Genomic DNA, 13,003 nt, shown 5'->3' with positions numbered 1-13,003 from the left:
CTTACTTGTCGCCCTCCTGGCACGACCGCCGATCAAAGGGGCGGGTAGGGGCGGCTGTAGGTGGCGGATCGCGAGCACGGAGGTTGCGGGGGAGGTTATACGCCGCGAGTGGTGGGGAACCACGGAGGGGACGACGAGCCTCGCGGGGTGGGTAAAAAGGCGCACTGACATTTTTCGCCGGGCATGCACACCTACGAATCACCAGAGTCGGGGTAAATTTCTTTTAATAGGCGACGATGACCAATTTGTCAGCGACGTTCGTCCCAACGATTTTCACTCGGAATGCGAAACGATTCGATCTCGAATTTTTTCGTAAAGAATAACGAAACGAAAACATTCGCGTTTCGTATTTTTTACCTAATATTTTTGCTCGGACAGTTTGTCCGCCTCCCGTACGGGGAGAAGATATTTTTCTCGTTTCGCGGTGAAAATCGCACGGTCGCGTTAACCCCTCGGTCGGTCCGTGGCGGTGGTGCGATTCGTTGGAGAGAACGAGAAAGAGCGAGTCGGATAAATCGTCCCCTTCCACAGTTCTTTCGTTCCCCCTCCATCGCGTCGCGGGTGGGTGCGGAGCTCGGCTTTTTTCCCCTCCGTGGGCGCGGACTAACCTCGCCCCGCCTCCGCCACCTTTCCGTGCCCCCTCCCCTTCGGTAGACGGTACTCGTACTACCACCAAAAGCCCGATGCCGCCTTTCTCGTCACCCCGCAGTGTGCGCGGCACGTTGAGCTACTACTTCGCGCTCTTGCTCGCCACGGCGACGCCACGGAGGAACGAGTCGCGGGACGAGGAGCCTCCACGGAAGGTGGAGCGAGACGAGAGCATACGGCGAGGCACACCGAGATGTGAAACATTAGTGTACCGTTTGTTAACACCGCGGTCTACACACAGCCGCGCGCAACTCCTCTCCGCGACTCCTCCGCGCCCACCTCCCGGCTGACTTCGAGAGGCCGCTACTATGCGTATACGCTTTGTAAGCTCGCGTGCTAGTGTACGAGTCGATGTACGCGAGTGTCGCCGCGGTGTGCGTTCGTAGCCACGGTTCTCTCTCTCTCTCTCACACACACACACACACTCTCTCTCTGTCTCTCTCTCTCTATTTCTCTCTCGACGTAAGAGTACGTCGTCCGTCCTCCCCGTCGCGCCTCGCGCTTCCGCTCTTTGACTCCACCTTAAACCACCCCCTCCCCCGTTGGTTCGACGAGCGCCTTCTATCCCTACGCCGGTGACTTTCCGAGAATGCGACACCGAATTTGTCGACGGCACAGAACGTCGACGTTCCGCTACGACTACGCCCAGGCTAAGCCGCTGACCGATGTCGTCGTCACACATCGATTTTGGATTTCCCGTCTGTGCGTGTGTTAACGAGGATCGACCGTGCGTCTTCTGGATCAGGGATCGCGCCCGGAGAAGAACCAGCCGCCAGCCGGGGAGCAACAGTGGCGTCGTAACGTGCTCCTCTCGCCACGTACCGAGGTACCGATGTAGTGTAAAGAACCGTGCCACGAATTATTCGCTAGAAAAATCAGTTTCAGCCACTTTCGAGCGTCGCCCTACCGGCGCGTCCGCTGAATTATTCATCGACGAATTCTCCCGCGTCTTTCGAGAAATTTCGATGCCCCGATACGTCGCGCGCAGTGTGTGTTGCTCGACGAACGGAAAAGCGAAACGGTTTTCCACGATCGCGACGGAACGATTTGTAACCAGTCCGCACCGTAACGCGCGCCACACACCGGAGGTGTTTTATTATGATTGTGCGCGCTGTAAGGTGTCTCCTTTGAATTACTAATGCCCCGTGGATCAACCGACGCGTTTAACCGCGGTGAGACGAGATGGTTAATCGTAGCGCGAGACAACGCATTAACATGTTAATGCGTCTCCTACACTATAGGTTCTACCACCGTCACGACGCGTACATGCGATTCGTGTTAAATGCATCGACTATGCGCATTGTTACGCTTCGACTAATGATTCGCGCTTTGCCTCGAATTTGAATATGAATGCAACGAAAGATGATTACGGTTTGGCCTTTCGTGTGTGTACCTTGCGTTCGGTATACGTACTCCACGTCTCGGTGCAGAGATAGGCGATGTTTTATTCGATTAATAAGCAACGTATAGCGATTTAGTCCGTCAAAGGTTTTATTCGTTCGTCCGTGAAACGGAAATTTATTTTACATTTCATGTAAAGAAAGTGTTCAGTGAGAACATGTAGGAGCATACCAACAGCTTAGATAAAAAGACTTATCTCTTTCTAAATTGTATTTAATTATTTAAAATTTGCTAAGTGTAAATTTTCATATTTGTATCATAACTATTGAATAAAGCTCTAAACGACGTATCTTTACGTAACATTATTTTGACAAGAGTAGTTTATCTTTTATTCTAAGCTCAAAATATTTATCTATCGGAAAATTTTGCCCACCTTTGATTAGGCGATTGCGTTTTTGGGATTACGTATATCGATGAATGAGCGCGTACGAGTGCTTCCTCCGATGCGACGGATAATTTTGTTTACGCTCGTAAAGCCTAACCCCCTAACTGGTCTTGTGAGGTATTATTATTATTTATTGAAAGAATTTAGATCTCTGCATCGTTGAAGTCCGTCAGAAATTAGATTCAACAAATGTAGAATATTCAGTTTTAATTAGGTATTTGTATTAAATACCTTGGCGAATATGAATCGTTTATTTTCTTATGACAAATGAGTAGATATGCAATTAATAAATTGTGAACGTGTTAATAGCAGCAATAGACAAGATAAATTTTAATAAACCCTTGAATGTCTTTTATTTCAGATGATCCTGTGACGAGTCTGTCAGCGCCCGTTGAGCAACTCCTTTCTGTAGGGCAATAACTAATAAAGATTCAGTTAAAAAATTAATTTATTGCATTTTGCACAATTTTCTTTTAAAAAGAACTAATAAAAATCAAACATTTGTTAATTAATTCGACCGGAAACCACCCCTAAACTTAACTCCTTGCGGTCAAGATTTTTCCACGACGCAAAAATTAGCTCGTAAGTGATTTAACGATAATGTGACCTGCGTAGAAAGTAAGAACCAAAAATTGTATTGTAAAACTGTCTTGTAGAAATACCGAAATACAATTGTACACGATTATCGCGTTCTTCATCGGCGGATACACACCTGGAACGTGAGAACATGGATGAAGTTCGCCCTCAATGCGGCGATAAAAAGTTCTCGCACGAAGCCGTAAGCGAAAATATACACGGTGTATCGTAAGCGAGAACACCGCGCGTACACATTTATCTAAAAACTGACACGGCTATTAATCTATAATTACAGATCGCGCGATGCGTAAAACGCGAACGTAACACGGAGCAAAAATTCGTCGGGACGCGCTGTCAACCTCATCGTCCGTTGAACCCGTAATTATTCGCACGATACACGCGTCACCGGTGCATTTGACGTGTTTATCTAATATCCCAGGAGTCTGTAATTCGTTCAAATTACCCTCGAACCCTATTCAATATGAGTCGCGCGTGCAGCACGTAATTCGATTTGCTCGCGTTTTTTCGGCTTTCGCGATGAAAAAAAAGCTTATCTGTCCCCGTACAGGAGCGAAATTCCTATCTAGGTGCACACAGGTAATTAAAACGAAACATTTTCTGCCAAGTTTCGGGTAAGGACTGGTGTGAATTATGTTCCAGTTTAATATATGTAAGAACGTTTATGTGTTGACTGATATGGTGGACACTTGGTATTTTAAAATTATAACTAAGGAACCATAACATTAATACAATTTTTAATGTCGCTGGGAATATTAAGAATCAAGTACAGTATGCGATTATAGAATATTTTTATTTTTCACTAAAGCGTGGAAGCTTCGAACCCGTTGCATGCAATCAACCCCCTTACGGCCAATTGTTTCTTTCGAATTTTCTAAAATGATAGAAATATATTCTTATCCGAGAAAAAAAATTTCCCATTTTGGGATTTCGCATCCTCGTGAACAAATAAAATATAAACTGTCGACCCATTAAATATAGTTTGCTCGTACACAATTGGAAACACGCACTATATTGAATAGAATTACTACAAACATCGATCGATGGCGTGTGGTTCTAAAAAAGAAAAATAGGATTAACTTCGGAATATTTTCGAGTCGACAACTTTATCGCCAAAATTTTGCCACGAGATTGCTAATGGGAAACCGTGACAGCTAATGGGTTACGATTCCCTACGAATCTAAGCACCCAACGTACGTTTCCCTTGGTAGAAAATCGACGGATGACGTGTTGCGATGATTTGGTGCGCAAGATCGACGGTCGAGAAACTCGGAGTCGTCGCGACCAGTCCGAAGTGGTCGCGGAGCGACCAGTCACGGGCAAGGTCGACGAAAGCTGCTGCACAGGTGGCAGCACGACTCGACAAAGGACGGTTATAGACCCTCCTCGTTGGCACCCGTGGGCATCGTTGCCAGCGCGCGAAAAGTAAGGTAGGGGGGGGGTTAGAACAGGGTAGATGGGTGGGGGCTTTCCCTTTCCACGTTGGCGCGCGGCCACCCCTCCGCTGCTCGTCCCCCTCGCACCTGGTGGAACGGAAGGGATGGCGCGTATACTTTCGACGATGTGTGCAGCAACGGTTGTCACCGTGTTGAGTACCCGCACTTCGACAGGTTCTACGAGTGAGACGTTTCTAACGCTAGACCGCGGTGCAACGAGGAAAGAATCATGGACGGGTTCAGCCTGCACTCGGTAGAGAGCGCGCCCGTTGCACTTTTGAATTCGATCTTGCATCTTTCTCCGCGATCGCTGGTTTTCTTTCTGACCGGATACATTCGCGGAACCCACCGTTAACAGACTGCGTTTTACGAACCGCGAACGCTATTTTTCTCGGATGCAATCATAGTTTGCGCCAACAGCCGGGTTACCCCATAGGCGTACCATCTATTTTTGAGTTGTAAGTGAACGAATACAAATTTAACCGAGATTAAATCGCTGTACAGTGGAACACCATTTACCCGAACCCGTCGGGGGGGCATGAAGTTCACATAACTGGATCGTTCGTATAATAGTACGCTAATTCTACCCGCTATCGATTTCTCGTTCGAGTAATCGGTGCTCGCGTTCGGATAAGTGGATTATTTTTCCCGTTGGGGTTCGGTTGATCGGACATTGAATAAAATTTCGTTGTAACGAATAAAATTGTACGTAAATGTAGAGAGGATGCACTTGCTCGTCCACAGCGATGGAGTTTCGGTATCGTAATTTCCTATTTACCGAGCACCAACGGTGTTTGCGGTTTCTTTTCACGAGGAACCGTCACCTAGACAGTTTGTCCGTCAAAGCATGATACAGGGCGACGCGAGGACGCTCATAAATCAAGACGTTAGGCTAAAGGCGGCGTGAGGGTTACGAAAAGCCGTGGAGGCAAAGCGAGGTGTACTACTTATGGAGCGAAGTGGATAGGAAGCCGGTATAAACTTGAGCGATTAATCTTGCCGGATTGATAACGCTCCCCTCGGTACCTACCCTCGTGCTCCCATAAATTACGTTATAAGGAGGACCGTGATAATTAATACCTCCCCGGGTCGCGCACAAGCGCGCCGTTGTTGCGCGCGGTTGACACAAGGTGATCTGCGACGGCGTTTCTGGGGCGCCATTGTCTGCGGCCACTTCACCATGAAATCCATCGCGCGAGCAAATTCCGGAGCGGATTGCGCGATCTTGCGAGGTCCAAGATACTGCGAGTCATCGCTGCCACCCATCGTCGCCAGAAACGTTGAAATTATTAATGAAACCGTGATTACCTCTGATTTCTGTTTAACTATGGACAATAGTGTTGTTTGTTTAAACGTAGTTTTCATTCTAAGGGGTTAATAGTTCCTGGAACAGCCGCCATATTGCGGAATTCGACCGCTGCTGTACGCAGCGATAGTAGCTTGAGGCCCCTGATAAATTTCGATCCGCCAAGCACGTTGAGGTTATTAATGAAACCGCGATCACCTCTGATTTCTGTTTAACTATGGACAATATGGTCTCCGTCGAACTACAGATGGGACTATTTGCTGTTTTATTAAACGGTGTTGTTTGTTTAAACGTAGTTCTCATTCTAAGGGGTTAATAGTTCCTGGAACAGCCGCCATATTGCGGAATTCGACCGCTGCTGTACGCAGCGATAGTAGCTTGAGGCCCCCGATAAATTTCGATCCGCCAGGCACGCAAAGTTTTTGTCCCCCATTCGCTGATCCCGTTTCAGCAACAGTTTGAGCGACACACGTACAAATATGTCGTACCCGATAAGGCCCGGTTAGAACGAGTGGCGTTGGCTCATGATCGCCGGAACCACAGCCCGATCGCGACCGTTATCAACGACAGACGGAGTGCACGTCCATGTTTCGACGCAGATCAAACAACGAATCGAACCGATACGCGATATCTTCAAAGGATTTCGGCCGACCCTTTGTCAGCCTATCGCTGATAAATCTGAAATCTGGTCCGAGCAAATACGTACGGGCAACGCGGTGCGTCACAGGTCGACCATGTCGAGCACCAACGACGAACGCCAACAATTGCGAATTGTCACGTTTTTCATTTACGCCTGTCGATAGCCGACCGAACGCTATTGACGACACAATGTCGCAAGAGTGGACAAATGGAAGATCCAAGAGTGAACGTCGAAAGATACCATTCAGTCCGTTCAGACATTCGCGGATCGCGATAAACCGAAACCGGACGAAAAACATTCTTTTAAACGCCCACGCAATACACACCCGAACGCGAGATTGATTTTTACGATACGTATTTGGAACATCCAAGAATATTACACAGTTTTTTCTAATGTTTGTGCTCGAGGGATGAAAACTACCCTCGAAGTAGAGGATGAAATATCTGCTTCTTGATAGTTAAATGTTTTTGAAACTGAAGATAATTTGTTAAGCGAAGAGAAAACATTGAATTATAGAATGGAATATTTCACAAGTCAGAATTAAACTGTTCGATCGTCTTATCGGTTATCTATTATTCGAATAACATTCTGACCATCTCTGATAAGTACAAATATGTCGAACACGTAAAGATAGTACAGAAGAGCAATTTCTGAGACGATACACGTATTAAGAACATGGAAACGCGATGTATTTTCAACGAGAAACCAAAAAATTTGAATGTACTTACGAATTTAAAATTTACAAATTTACACCGAACCACTGAATTAAGAAATTTATAATTTTTCTTACGCTCATCGTATACAGTCTTCGATGATATTTCTATTTAATACTTTTCCCTTTCTTCTCGTTCAAGAATTTCTACCGAGGCGTGCCAAAACCTTAACAGATTTTACACAACAAATTTAATCTCTGTATCGCTCTTTATCGCCAACCAGTTTCGATCTATTTGATACGCGGATCAATACCGACGTTAATTTAAAAGATAAAGCCTTAAAAGACAAGCATTTACATTTACCCAAATTTCCGATTTCGTTTAAGTGGCTTCGATCGAGTACGAAAGCAAAACTTCCTTTGTTTTACTCGTGTCCAAGCTTCGTTTCTGTAATCAAACACTCGACTCGTGCTCGAAGAAACGAATTCCGTTTAAGTTTCAAGTACGGAGACTTTTTCGACGGGAGTTCATAGTTGACCGAGGTTATACAAACGATCCACGGACATTTGCATAAACCGGTGTTCCACGGACGACAGTATCGGCGAGTCTAGGCAAACTAGCGAGCAGAAACGCTTCGATGTACCCGATCAACGTCGATGGTCGTCGTGGTCCGACGTCGCTTGTGCTCGTTCGTGAAGAAAGGTGGGCTCTCGAGCGGCGACATGAAAGATTCCTCATGGTAGAAAAGCCCGTTGGATTCGTTCGTGTTTCGTTCCAACCCCATACATCGCCGCGATCCGAGTGGTCCATAAACAGCGTCATCGTTGCGTCCATGTGTAATCGTGAGAAGAATCCAACGAGAGAGCCGCGGCTAGATCACCGGGACCTTATAAAGAGTCCAGAGTCGAGGTGCCGCCGTTCATTAATTAAACGAAGCGTGAGATTCCCAACCCTCTCAGCGGCGGTCCCTTCGATGCCCCACCTCTCCTTTGTTCCAAGCCGGCCAACCCCCGCGATCTGAAGGAGCCGCCTCGCTGGCCGATCATCTGCCAGAAAGTCGATCGACCGATTCATAAATCCGTCCCGGTGTCCCTCTTCTGCTTTAAATTGTAGGGACAGTTTGAGACCTGGAACAAAGGGTCGACGGTCGTGGTACGCGAAAGGTTTCTGGGTCGCCTACTCACGGAGGATCCAATTGTTGGCTTACGACCCAAACAGTTTACACGACGCGATCTACTCGTTTCATCGACCGCTCCACCGATGAGGGGGCACGTGAGTAACTCAATTATTAATGGAATATAGTCGAGATCAGTTCGATCCGACGAGTATCGTTTTTGGGAAAAATGGAATTATCCGTTTAATTAAAAGTCGATGCGGGTCATTGTATTTTAATTTTAATATTTTTAAGTCGACTCGACCTTTTCCAATCTACTCGTTTCATCGATCGTTCCACCGATGGGGGGACACGCGAGTAACTCAATTATTAATGGAATATAATCGAGATCAGTTCGATCCGACGAGAATCGTCTTTGGGGAAAAGTGGAACTATCCGTTTAACTAAAAGTCGATGTATTGTATTTTACTGATAAGTCGACTCGACCTTTTCATTGCAACGCCTGGTCCGTTATTATTTATCGCTCCGATCAATGACTTGCACAATATTTCCCCAAAGGCTAAATCCCTGCTGATGATCTTAAACTATCCAGCGTTGCGAATAATATTAATGGCCGTTGTGTTACAACCTGTATATTGCAAACGTACTCGAATAAGTCTCTGTACGAATGTACCTGACAAACTCGACCATAATATTTCCAAATGTTTCGCAAGGCTGTCTCGTAATCGCGGTATAATTGTGTACTTGCCCTTATGTGCACGATAAAGTACTGGTCTCTGGCACCAATAGCGCTAGTGACCCGGGAGCGACACACAATGATCGTTTGTCTTGCTTCTAGCACATTATTAATATTCCCAACATAGCAAATAGCTTGCTCGGTCTTATCAACGTATTTTGTCCGCGATTTTTAAAAATCCGCATACCTTAAACGCTCTATACATCCCATTAGTTGGCTGTCGCTCGGAGTATGCAAGCGTTGTCTGGTCACCGATCAACTTACACGCATTAACCGACTCGAGGCATAAGCTCCTTAGTTATGAGGCTAGGTCGTCGTCAAATGGACAAATTCCACCATAATTTTTAATCTTTTCTAGAAAAAAGACTTTCAAAGTAATGTATCGCCCCTTAAAACATTACCCTCGCGTAAAATTATTTGATAAAATAATGACTATTATTTCTTTTCTTTGATAAAAGGACGAAACAACCCTTTCGTCGATTCGAGGATCGAAAAGGTGTTTCGACGCTGATTTACCAGCCGCGTCGGATCAACCGACGATTCATCATTTATCCAGGACAGTCTCGACTTTCTTCCGAATTTGTTCCATCCGTCCGGCTGATGGATCGCGATCCGCAGACTGATCGACAAGTTGCGTTCACGCGGGCTCGATCCACGGGAAAGTATCCCTAAATTATCGTATTCCTCTTCGTATCGAACAAGGGTAGCTTCCTCCTGCCTCGCTGCTCGATTATCGCTCAACAACGCGAGAACGTCGTTTCCTTATCGGACGGCGTTAAATTATCCCGAAGTCGGGGAGCTTTCTGAAAATTTCGTCCTGACTTCGCGGCGATAAGGAGCATGATCGATGCACAGGTATCCTGGAGGAGACGAGGGACGTTCGTTATGCTCGAGAAGACGCTAGTCTCGTTCATTAAACTTTTTTTTACTCCTGACAGCCTTGCTATGCAAACGCTGTTACATAATTCGTATTCGCAATAATTTCTCTTAAATGTAAATTAAGTATATTGTAATTCTTCAAACTTACACTTTACCTCAAAGCAATGTTACTAACAAATACCCTGCATCCGTTGAATTTTTTCGAGAATCAATCAATTTTGCAGGTTCTAAGCACAATTTTCGATGCCCAGCTTTCGTTTTAATCTCCCATTCCGAATTGACGTTTCTGGTCCACCCTGTCGCGTGCTCAGGCTACGCCATTGCGCGCATATTTATCGCGATCGGAATCGACGAAGCGTAGGAGCGCTCGAGAGAGCAGGGAATCGAACGAGCTCTCGAATCTCGATAATCGGGGTTCGTAGCTCGTCGCGCACCCTTTATCTGGGGATGTATTGACGGGGGCGAGCCGCGGCGTCCCCTCGTCTGCTCTTTTTCCACGGCGCTAAGTGAATCAAACCGCTCGCGCACCGTTACGTCGTTAATGACGGCACTCTGCCTTAACAATGTAATGTCCCGGGACCGATAACGACGGCCATACGCGATACCATTTTCACCGGGACACGGCGTTCCCGCGATACACCGTGGAATTGCTCGTTTTTATTTTTCCTACGACGACCACGTGTAGAACGCGTTTACACGGAGCGTACAGCGTGCACGCGTTTATAGTAAGTACGATAACGCGTTGCTTTATCGGATTTAGGACGTTCAAACGGACCGGTAATTGCTCGCGAAGGAGGGTGGTTTTCGAGGATAATCGGTTCTCGAGGAAGGGCGTCGAAAAATACGCCGAACGTTTTGTTATTTACGATTCACAGTATAAAATCTATTGGAGCATCAACTTGGAAGCGTTCGGTAAAAGAGATTAAATTTTTTTATTATATGGAACGAATCGCTCTTTTTTTTTTTTAACGTACTTATAATTAGTGGCACTCGACCACCCAATAGTTCGTCTGGTTTTATCTCGCCCGGAAATCGTGAACGATGGATACAACGCAACCGTTTATTATTTTCGGGGCGTACACCGATCGAAGATAGCGGTTTAAACGCGTTTTAATTATGTTCTCCTTATTGGGAAGAACATTGTTTTATCGTTTCGGGCGTGCAACGTCGGGTACCTCGTGGGTTGCGTAACGGACTCCGAGACGCGTAACCGAGGCGTGCTTTAATCGTGAATTATGCATACGTTAATTATTAAAGCCAGAGTTTTATCTAGAAACGCGCGTGTCGCCGTGTACAGAAATTAGCGTGGATATTGCCGTAGATTAAGCTGACATTGACGGAGTCGATTTTCTTTTCGTCGCGTGAGCCCCTCCGGAGCGTCTTATTGAGCGGCGTCCTTTATGGCAACTTTTATTCGACGTTTCTGTCAACGGACATCGTCGGTTCACGAAATATTTGGTGGCGATCCGCTGGTCTGGCCAGTCTTTTTAAACACGCGAACGACCACCGGTAAATCCGGAGTAATTTATAGCTTAATCCATCGGGATCGAACGACGACTCGATCGTTCGAGCTTCTAACTGGGGCTGCGACTATCGTTCAATTTATATATAAATTATATAATTCTCTGCAATAGTAAAGAATATTTCTCTTGCTATTCGTTACTTGATTCACTGATTTCAAACGCGATTTCCAACATCGGTAGACCGTAATTAGTTTCTGCATTTAATTCCCTCGAGCCTTGTAGTAAGCAACGCGTAGTTTCCAATCGCGTGGCTGTCAAAACGAGTTTCAATTAAAAATTCAAAAGTTTCAATAGCTACCGCTGGAGAGCAGAAAGTTACAGGAGCAGTGAAGAGTGTAACAAGACGGGAGTCTTATTATTTCTCTTATCTCAGGAATCGATTTCCCTCCCGAACAAGTTAATTTCGAAGTTCCAAGAGAACCGAGAGAACCAAACCCATCAATCATGTCTGTTATTACTAAATAATAACTCGCGTGCATTCGAAACGATTGTCGAGGGTTCTGGCTTGTTGAGCGATAAAATGACTTATTTTCAGGAATGTGTGTTTTGGAAACAATTTATCCTATGAAATTTAAATTTCCCATCGTGATTTATCGATGTTTAAACTATGAATATGTATGGTTGCAATTAAACGAAATTAACTGGTATTCGTTGGAGGGGGCGCCGAGTGGGTAACTCAGAAAAAACATAATGGGTGACTGCATTCGAATAGTTCGATGTTCGAATAAAAATTTTGAATTGTAAGGAGATTATGTTGAGATGAAAGAGAATCGATGGACGAGGCGTAGTCGGGGAAAAAATGCACTTACCGCCGAACTGTGTGGACTTTTATTTACTATTCCAAGGCTTCGTACGCACTGCCATTCTCGTTATTTACACATACCACGGATTTTGTGCATATTGCCACCTATATTGCAACCTCGGCTCGATTTCACGAACAGAGAGGCGAGTACAAAATTCGCCTACAGAATCGACTAAAATTTTTCTATTATTCGAATAAAATTATTCGCCGTCGCAACGTATTTAAAATTTACATGACCATGGATATCCCTATGCAATTAGCTCCGTAACCGCGGCGCGAACATGATCGATAACTCGAAGAAGAACGATCCTACCCACCGGCGTTTGTTAAGTCAAACAATATATTTAATATTAATTACCGGTGAAGACGATCATCGCTCGGGTAACGTTTGGCGGAATTAAGTGAACGGTATCTGGTGGATCTCTTAAAATAATCAAACCAATTAAATGCCTTGATTGCGCGGCATGTCGATGCATCGGGACGATGAGAGACAGCTGCGCCGCCGTTCCCCGTTACACTCGCTATTAAACGGTAATTAAAAGGTAATTGCGCGAGTTTGCATCCGCTCGATAACAAAGTAACAATCGTTTCCTGCCGGGTAGCTTGCGCGTGTACGCCGTACAGCGATCCGCATCGTACGGAACACGAGAAATCCAGAGATACAGATACTTTACCGTCCTTGGGAGTCCACCGATCGCCCTTCGATAAAAGCGTCGGAGGCACGGACGACGAGAAGGGCCGGAAAACGTCCGGTTCCGCGACGCTGAAATCGCCAGTTCCCACGTTTCCCACGATCAGCAAAAATCTACGAGCATCGGATTCTCGGAGTCGTCTCGAAAACACCGTCCGTTTCCCATCGAGGTCGTATCGGGGTTCAACGGATAAA

This window comes from Colletes latitarsis, chromosome 6 (genome assembly GCF_051014445.1).
Source record: "Colletes latitarsis isolate SP2378_abdomen chromosome 6, iyColLati1, whole genome shotgun sequence".
In the NCBI taxonomy this organism is placed as follows: Eukaryota; Metazoa; Arthropoda; class Insecta; order Hymenoptera; family Colletidae; genus Colletes; species Colletes latitarsis.
Note: the sequence above shows the minus strand (reverse complement) of the source record.